The sequence below is a fragment of the Schistocerca gregaria genome, chromosome 4 (assembly GCF_023897955.1).
Source record: "Schistocerca gregaria isolate iqSchGreg1 chromosome 4, iqSchGreg1.2, whole genome shotgun sequence".
Lineage (NCBI taxonomy): Eukaryota > Metazoa > Arthropoda > Insecta > Orthoptera > Acrididae > Schistocerca > Schistocerca gregaria.
Window position 1 is genome coordinate 525,415,121 of NC_064923.1, and position 9,341 is coordinate 525,424,461.

General features: G+C 45.0%; 2 non-coding genes across 2 annotated transcripts; one reads left to right on the top strand and one right to left on the bottom strand.

The window, feature by feature from the left end:
- Nucleotides 1-7,294: 7,294 nt before the first annotated feature.
- On the bottom strand, nucleotides 7,295-7,369 carry Trnas-cga (transfer RNA serine (anticodon CGA)). Its single transcript has one exon. It is a non-coding gene; the product is annotated as a tRNA-Ser (tRNA).
- Nucleotides 7,370-8,112: 743 nt separating this feature from the next.
- Trnas-cga (transfer RNA serine (anticodon CGA)) lies at nucleotides 8,113-8,187 on the top strand. The gene has a single exon. It is a non-coding gene; the product is annotated as a tRNA-Ser (tRNA).
- The last annotated feature ends 1,154 nt before the right edge of the window (nucleotides 8,188-9,341 follow it).

Below are 9,341 nucleotides of genomic sequence, written 5' to 3' on the forward strand. Positions count from 1 at the left end.
AGGAATCGACCTTTTTCTTTACACGATTGATAGCAATGACACAATGATCAGAGAGGTAAGACTGTATTTCAGCCTGGATTAGACCGTCAAGCAGCCTTGTGGAAATTACACCATTGGAAGAATTCAAAGTTCTGTGTGCCTCAACATGAACAGAATAGCTGTGGAGAAGCGAGACAGCAAGTAGTTGTGCCTGAGAATCAGAAGCCGTCTCCAAAAGCAAATTGCCATTTCAAAAACGAGAGCAGGATTTCACATGGCCAGCAATGGCATCAACACCTTTCTGAATAATAAACGGATTGGCCGTGGTGAAGAACTGGCCATCCTCATTACGTGATACCGCAAGGAACCGCGGTGCATCGGGAAAGGTCTTCGAATCAGTAGCCTCATTACGTTTACGTTTCCTCGACATCGATGGAGAGGAAATCTCCAATGGAGCGCTCCTTCCAACTGGGGGCCCCTTCACAAGAGGGCGCATCCACCTTAGGTGATTGTTCCCACCTCAGGTCACACCTCCTGAGCACCAGACAGAGGAGCCCATTGAAAGTTTGGGAAGGTTACAGCTGAGACAATCACCCCTCCCTGGGCCTGGCCTGTACCAGGGGGTATGTGTGAACCCTACCTGTCGACCCGTTGCTTGAAATTAAGCGTTACCCAGTCACCTTTTATGCGTCAGATGCATTGGCCAGAATTCAAGAGTACTCAGGGAGGAAGGAGAAAAAAGAGGATCCTCAAACGCCGAAGTGGAGGAACGGGAGGAGAAGGGAAACAAAGAAAGGAAAAGGGAGCCAAAAAGAAAGTTGAAACTGTTCGCAGGTTAGTGACAGAATGCAGAACATTCTCAATAATGCCCCAGACATGTTCTCCAAGGAAGGGGAAAAAAAATAGCAAGACATACAGCACGGAAGGGAAAAAGTGCTGCAAAGGCTGGGGCTCTGTGGTAGCGAATCACTAACCCACCAAAGAGTGGCGAGCCCCCTGGGGGGGGGGGGGGGGGGGGGGGGGGATGGTACTGATATGGATACCAGCTTCCTGGAAGATGTTTATTCCCGGACGAGGCAACTTTTCATCTACCAGGAAGGGTTAATAGCCAAAATGTTCGGACATGGTGTTTGCAAAATCCGCACGTTGTCTTTGAACATGTTTGTGATAGTCCTAAACTAGACATCTGGTGCCGGGTAATGCACGACAGGATAGTTGGAGCGTTCTTCTTTTTGGAACAAACAGCGAATGGGTCAATGTATCTGGACGTGTTGGACCAGTTTGTGTACCCTCAGATACAAGACTTGCAACCCAACATCATTTTTCAACAAGATGGAGCTCTGCCACATTGGTCAACGTCTGTTTGCAAGTTCCTGGATGGGAAATTTCCCAGTTGGTGGATCGGACGTGGAGGATCCATTGCCTGGCGACCACGTTCACTCGGCATTACGCAGTTGGATTTCTTCATGTGGGGATTCGTGAAGGACCACGTGTATGCGACCAAAGTGGACAATATTCCTACACTGCAACATCGTATCACTAATGCGATTGCAACAATAACAGAGGATATGTTACAAAGAACGTTGCAAGAAATTGAATATATACTCGATGTTCTTTGTACTACGAATGGTTCACGTGTAGGGGTGTATTAATGATAAATAAATAAAGCATTTGAGATGCTCTACAATGTAGTGCATTTTTCATTGCCTTATCTACTCTGGTTTTTTTTTCTTGGGTCTTTGAATCAGGGAGGTCTGAGTGGGACACCTTGTATTTCTGGGACACTCTGTATTCACCCTGTATTCTTCTTCAAGTTTAATTTCTGGAAACATTCTTTTGTAAGATTTCTCTATACAAGAGTGAATATTCAGTTTTAGTGCCTGTCTGATATTTCCACAAAATCGAATTGGAATTATTACCATTTTTATCGGCTTACTCTCCCTCGTAAATGATTCACCTGCAAAAACCCTGATGATACAAGGGGTGTTCGGAAAGTAAGTTCCGATCGGCCGCGAAATGGAAACCACTGTGAAAATCAAAAATGTTTTATTTGCAACAGTTAGCAACACCTTCTACAAACTAATCTGCATAGTTGCCGCTCCGACTTAGACATTCGTTATAGCGTTGTACCACCTTTTCAATATTCTTGTCATAGAAGGCAGCTGCCGGTGCGTGCCGGCAATTCTCTACACTGGTCTACAGCTCGCTGACCGTGCCAAAATGTTGTCTTCACAGCCACTGATTCACGTGAGGTGAGATGAAACTCAGATGGAGCCAATTATGGGCTATATTGTGGGTGATCAAACACTTCCCATCGAAAACGCTGCAGGAGCATCTTCATTGACCCTGCAGAATGCTCCTGAGAATTGATTTGAAAGAGGATATGCATGACAGTTATGCTATGTGGGCTGCATAGCTTCGGGATAAATTTCTCACCGGGGCCTCGTACTTCGCGGGAGACACTATTTTCTACGCATATTTACGCGCTCACAGTGCGCTCACACCCTAAAAGAGCGACGTGACGCGATCGGCGGGCGTACTGCCCAACACGTCCATGCAAAGCTTCATCCGATTTTCACAGTGTTTTCCATTTCGCGACCATTCGGAACGTACTTTCCGAATAGCCCTCGTATATCCGTAACTACGAACTAAGACACGAATCCAAGGTTATTCATAATGATAAGTATCTGAGGGGTTTCGGAAGAAGATTATGCGACAATTACAAGACACAGAAAACGTACATATTCAGGGGACACAAAATCTCTTCAAGTTTTTAACTCGCATTACAGGTGGTCAGTATGGGCCAATTGGTGATGCGGGAAACATCGGTATGTGTGTGCGATATACTTGCATGCGCAACAGCAACATCGTGCTTTACGAACCTGTTTGCTGCATTGCCTATCTGTAAGTGCGAACTTTTTCGATGGCACAGTATGATGATGTGGTGTGATTGGTGCTTTAGGGCACTAAACCGCCAGGGACTACACAGAGACGATGTACTGTCTGCACGTGTGCCTCTAGTGCAACTACGCCATGACGCATATTACGAATCGAAACTTTGAGAGATAGAAGTACTCTTTCCACTGATGTTTGTCATTTTCTGCAGGTCTTTCGGGCAGTCGAATGTACTTATGAGTAATCCTGTAAGTATTAGTAACAGAAATTCTTGGATCGGTGTTTTGGTTCACTTTATTTGTATAGAAAAATAAGCTTTGCTCATTGGAACTGTACGCGATCTTACTAAGAGGTACGAACAAGCGCAGAGGGTGGGAACACTTTCATTGAGACCTCCATTGTTAGGTGGGTGACGGAGCCTCTCGAAGGAAATAGCGACCAGGTCGGGAAAGAAGGCCAGTGCTATCTTTGTTTGCTTGCCGAGCGTCCGAGGTGTGAAGGAGGCTCTTCCAGCAGCGACTAGGCGCTCTAGGTTGCACCCACCTGTAAACCGTGGTTCATTTTGGTACGAATTATATCTGTCGCCTGAGTTCAGAGACAGTCCTCAGTTCCTATATTTGGCTGGCTGCCTTGATGGAGAAAGCTAGCGTCGTTTGTGGGCTGGAAGCAGAGATATCGTTCGCAGCATCATTCCCAGGACCTATCTGGTCCTCAGGTTTGGAGCCGAGTTGAAGGCTTAGATCAGGGGCTCAGACGTTTCTGTGACGATGTTTGATGCAGCTTTCTCGACCTCTGCTGTCGTGTGGAGAACTACATGAACCCCATTAATAGGTCAGGCGTCCAATGCAAGCAGGAAGAGACTTCCATGCTAGCGGAATACGTGTAGCGTGCACATGTGGATTTTTATAGTATAGGGAAATTCTTTCACAGACCCGATAAGGCGCGTTCCGTTTCCAGACAGTACAGTATTCGTCACAGCAGAACGAAGATAGGAGATAGGAGCTTGTCTTATAGCGTTAGTTAACTGCAGGAACATTTAAAGGAAGATCCCATAAGTAGTCTCGCTTCTAAACGGTAACAATACTCAAATAGTACTAGGGACAGAAAGCTAGCTGAAACCAGATGTTAGCAGCAATTACATTCTGAAGTCCGATTTAAATGTATATCGTAAGGATACGCTGAAAGTTGGTATCGGAGCTACAGATTCCGAATGTGAAATAATTTAGGCGAAGATAAATGTAAAAAGGTGGATCAAACGTGGTGATAGGGTGCTTTTTGGATTCCCTGACTCAGGAGCAGAAATGGCGGAACATTTCATTGGACATTTGGAGTATATTTCGCGTAAGTTTCCTGACAATGTTATAGTATTATATAATGATTTCAACTTACCAAATATAGAATGGGAGCCTCAAGTGATTAAGGCAGGTAGTAGGGACAGGAAATCGTGAGTACTTGTTCAAAATGCCTTATCGAAAATTACCTTGAGCATTTAATCAGAGAACCGACGTGAGAAGGTATCATATTAAATCTGCTGTTGGCGAACAGACTTGAACGTTTCGTCTCGGCTCAGAGAAGGAAATAAATGCTCATAAGACCGTTACACATGTCTGATTTCGGCTGTAAAAAGGAATACAAAAAAAAGTACGAAGATCTTAACGCTTAGCCGAAAACAAGGAAGAGATATCAGATTACTTGGTCGGTCGACATGAAAATTAAGTCCCCAGCACTAACAATTTTGAGTATCAATGGGCAAAGTACAAAAGCATTGTACAATATACTTTAGACAGGCAGGCGCCGAGCAAAATTGTGAGGGATGGAAAGAACCCGCTCTGGTTCGGCAGTCATGTTAGAAAGCTGCTACTAAATCCAAGAGAGCTCCAGTCTTCAACGAAAGGGATATTCGTACGACTGTTTCAATTTGCATGAACTGCAGCACTTTAAAAATTCTCTCTCGCGCCTGACTTCGAAGCATTATCCACCCCCTTTTGAAGATACAGTCATAAGCAGCGAAGACAGTGCAGATGTCAGCGAGTGAACGTGGCAGTCTCATCTACACTCTCGTCCAACGCTACTTCTTCAAAATACCAAGCGAGATGCCGCAGTGGTTAGCACACTGGACTAGCATTCGGGAGGACGACCAGCGTTCGGACATCGGTGATTTCCCTAAATCACGCCAAGCAAACGCAGGGCCGGTTCCTCTGAAAGGACGCGGCTGATTTCCTTCCCCATCCTAGACACAGTCCGAACGTATGCTCCTTCTCTAATGACTCGATGCCGGCGGGACATTAAACCCCATGTTCCTTCCTCCCTTCATTCACTTCTTCAAAATAGAGTCCTCCAGGCCGAAAACTGACTTCTGCGACATGGCCGTGAAGGTTCAGTCGCACTGAGCGTACACGCACGCGTTTGGTATTTTGTGCAAGAGCCACAAAAGGACCAAAGAGCCGCCTGTGGCTCCCAAGCCACGGTTTGCCAACCATTGACCTCACCGTAGTACCAGTCACACCACTGAGATCTTGTCATTTAGAAATGTCACCAAATAAATCACTTATTCTACGTTAACCTTTTTCACTATATTAATTTTAAGTGTAAAAAATCTTTGTGCTTAAGTTTTTAATATCATTAGGGTGAAGAGCATTAATATAACTACTGCGACCTGCTCTCCCTTCCGATGTGGTGGGGATAAAATGAACTATAGAGGAAAAAAGAAGTTATACTGCTAGTCTTTCGACTCAGAAGGTGGGTAGCCATCTCGCGCTGAAAAGAGGGGAGAAAAAAAAGTGGTTATGGCTGTATTCCTGCAATGCTTTTGATCAACAAATGCGCACTTGTACAGCCGGTGTCAGACTCTGATTGAAAACCAATATTATCTGAGATGTTGCCACTATCCGGTGTCTCGCATTGGCTCCGACTTTTGTCTGGATAACCGTCTTAAGATTTGAGGATCTCCATCACTGAAGATTCTTTTTCAAATGCATCATACGTTCGCCACTAATTTGTTCCCTTGAGGTGGTTGTGCTATCTTCATCCTGCACGTTGTTACTTTCAACACACCTAACAAGCTGGTAACATCAATACACTAGCAATCTGCCGTCGTTCCGAGCCTGGTGCGAGATTACGATTTGTCGTCGCCATCACTCTTGGATAACACCTTTGTGTCATGCACGGTATACTTTCATTGCGGCGGCACACGAACAGTTTACTAACTTAGCAGTTAGGGAAATGCTTCTACCTCTGGTCCGAAATTCAGTGATCATGCTCTTTTGGACGTCAGGTAAATCGCTCCGTTTCCGTTTATCGTCAACGACTGCAGCCCCTTCGAACATAGGCGGTTGTCACATTACTGTGGAAGAACCTTGTAGTTGCTGTTGCAGGAATAACTGCTGTCAGTTAACAGTAAGATGCGATGATGTGTGAAAGAGTTTTTCAAACGCGTTTTCTGGAGTGATTATACAGTGAAGTGAGTAAGTTTGCTGTCGTGCTTTGTCAGAGTAATGTAAAAGTACAGGTCAGTCGCAATGAAGAAGTGTCAATATTATTGAGCGTAATAGTGGCATCCGGCGATCTCCATCCTAAATGGAGTTAGGTTAATAGTAATATTGATCCGTAATCGAATGCCGTGAAAGTTAATGACACCTTCGTATGTAATTTCAACCCAAGGTAGCGCCTCCGAATGGAGTTTCAGCCCAAGGTATCGGTCAATCGAACGGAGTCATCTGATACGCTTCTCAACAAGACCTAGCCTTGACTTGGTTTATTTGAGTAAATTACTGTAGACCGTAACCTACCACTTTAGCTACCTCACGAAATAAAAATTCTCATAATATCAAAGAGTGACACAAAGAGAGAGGAAAATATTGCACTCAAAACATCGACGCTGAGGTAAACACCGACTATATCACCTAATCGTGAAGTTTTCGCTGCGAGCGAAAATCAGATGCTGCTACTGCAGCTGACATTCGTATTAACACCGTTATTTATTACTTAAAACAGTCACTACCGGCATCGCTGTCTATGCAGTTTGTCTCACTTTATCTGTTATTAGGATAATGATTGTGTAGTTACGTGATATAAACAAAGACGGGACTCAGGCTTCAAGTCACAGATGTATTCGCTTGTCTAACCTGCGTCTACAATGCCGTGAAGGATGTACTCTGGATACGACGCTCTGCTGTTCTCGAAGATCGCTGATCTGTTGCAAGATGGCGGTGGCAATTTTGAAAATTATTAAAATAATGATCAGACCAGAAACAAAAATTTACAGCTGCCTCATCGCATCAGTTGGCGGTAGAACTCACAAACGAAATAAACTTTAACTGTTTTTCAGACTGAATGTGGTGACTGTATCTAACTGGAATGAGATTTTCACTCTGCAGCGGAGTGTGCGCTGAAATGAAACTTCCTGGCAGATTAAAACTGTGTGCCCGACCGAGACTCGAACTCGGGACCTTTGCCTTTCGCGGGCAAGTGCTCTACCAACTGAGCTACCGAAGCACGACTCACGCCCGGTACTCACAGCTTTACTTCTGCCAGTATCCGTCTCCTAACTTCCAAACTTTACAGAAGGTCTTCCGCGAAACATGCAGAACTAGCACTCCTGAAAGAAAGGATACTGTGGAGACATGGCTTAGCCACAGCCTGGGGGATGTTTCCAGAATGAGATTTTCACTCGCGAAAGGCAAAGGTCCCGAGTTCGAGTCTCGGTCGGGCACACAGTTTTGATCTGCCAGGAAGTTTCATATCAGCGCACACTCCGCTGCAGAGTGAAAATCTCATTCTGGAAACATCCCCCAGGCTGTGGCTAAGCCATATCTCCACAGTATCCTTTCTTTCAGGAGTGCTAGTTCTGCATGTTTCGCAGAAGAGCTTCTGTAAAGTTTGGAAGTTAGGTGACGGATACTGGCAGAAGTAAAGCTGTGGGTACCGGGCCTGAGCCGTGCTTCGGTAGCTCAGTTGGTAGAGCACTTGCCCGCGAAAGGCAAAGGTCCCGAGTTCGAGTCTCGGTTGGGCACACAGTTTTAATCTGCCAGGAAGTTTCATATCAGCGCACACTCCGCTGCAGAGTGAAAATCTCATTCTGGAAACATCCCCCAGGCTGTGGCAAAGCCGTGTCTCCACAGTATCCTTTCTTTCAGGAGTGCTAGTTCTGTATGTTTCGCAGAAGAGCTTCTGTAAAGTTTGGAAGTTAGGAGACGGATACTGGCAGAAGTAAAGCTGTGAGTACCGGGCGTGAGTCGTGTTTCGGTAGCTCAGTTGGTAGAGCACTTGCCCGCGAAAGGCAAAGGTCCCGAGTTCGAGTCTCGGTCGGGCACACAGTTTTAATCTGCCAGGAAGTTTTGTATCTAACTGGGTTAGAAACTGATACACAGATACTGCACTTTGGCAGTGACGGCAGCTTAATTACGTATTAAGAGGTTTAGTCGTGAGTTTATTATTCCACACAAAACCAATGGTTGGAGACTTGGCCCACACAAGTCCACAGTTCTGTACGAAGTAACTCACAGTTCGGTGTCCAGAACGAGTTCAGTAAAATTTCCACTCATCAGTAACACGAAACAACCCAGATCACAGACTCTAACTCGCCTTTTATATCGCGAAAACTGCGCTTAACTGACTCCCCAGTGTAAATCACGATGAAATAGTATTCTCCAAACTGTTACTTATTTACACACTGCTAAAATAACTCTTTTTCACAAACTAAGAGACTTTCCTCAAAATCGCAACACACTTGAACTTTCTGTCTTAGCAAAACAGTCCCGCCTTGAACTAACTCACCCATCAACTGTCTCCTTTACCTTCGCACTAGTTTTTCACAGATGTCATTTTTTTCTACAGGTCCAAAGCTTCCACAAGTACATAGACAATACACACAGGATTGGAGGAAAGAGAACCACTTGTATGACTATCCAGAGTTCAGATGGAAACCGAGTTCTAAGCTAAGAAGGCAAAGCAGAAAGGTGGAAGGAGTATATAGAGGGTCTATACAAGGGCGATGTACTTTAGTGCAATATTATGGAAATGGAAGAGGATGTAGATGAAAATAAAATGGGAGATATGATATGCGTGAAGAGTTTGACAGAGCATAAAAGACCTGAGTCGAAACAAAATCCCGGGAGTAGACAACTTTCTATTAGAACTACTGACAGCCTTGGGAGAGCCAGTCCTGACAAAACTCTACCATCTCAAGAAGAATATAATAATTCCAATCCCAAAGAAAGCAGGTGTTGACAGATGTGAAAATTACTGAACTATCAGTTTAATAAGTCACAGCCCCCCATGAACCATAAACCTTGCCGTTGGTGGGGAGGCTTGCGTGCCTCAGCGATACAGATAGCCGTACCGTAGGTGCAACCACAACGGAGGGGTATCTGTTGAGATGCCAGACAAACGTGTGGTTCCTGAAGAGGGGCAAAGCCTTTTCCGTAGTTGCAGGGGCAACGGTCTGGATGATTGACTGACCTGGCCTT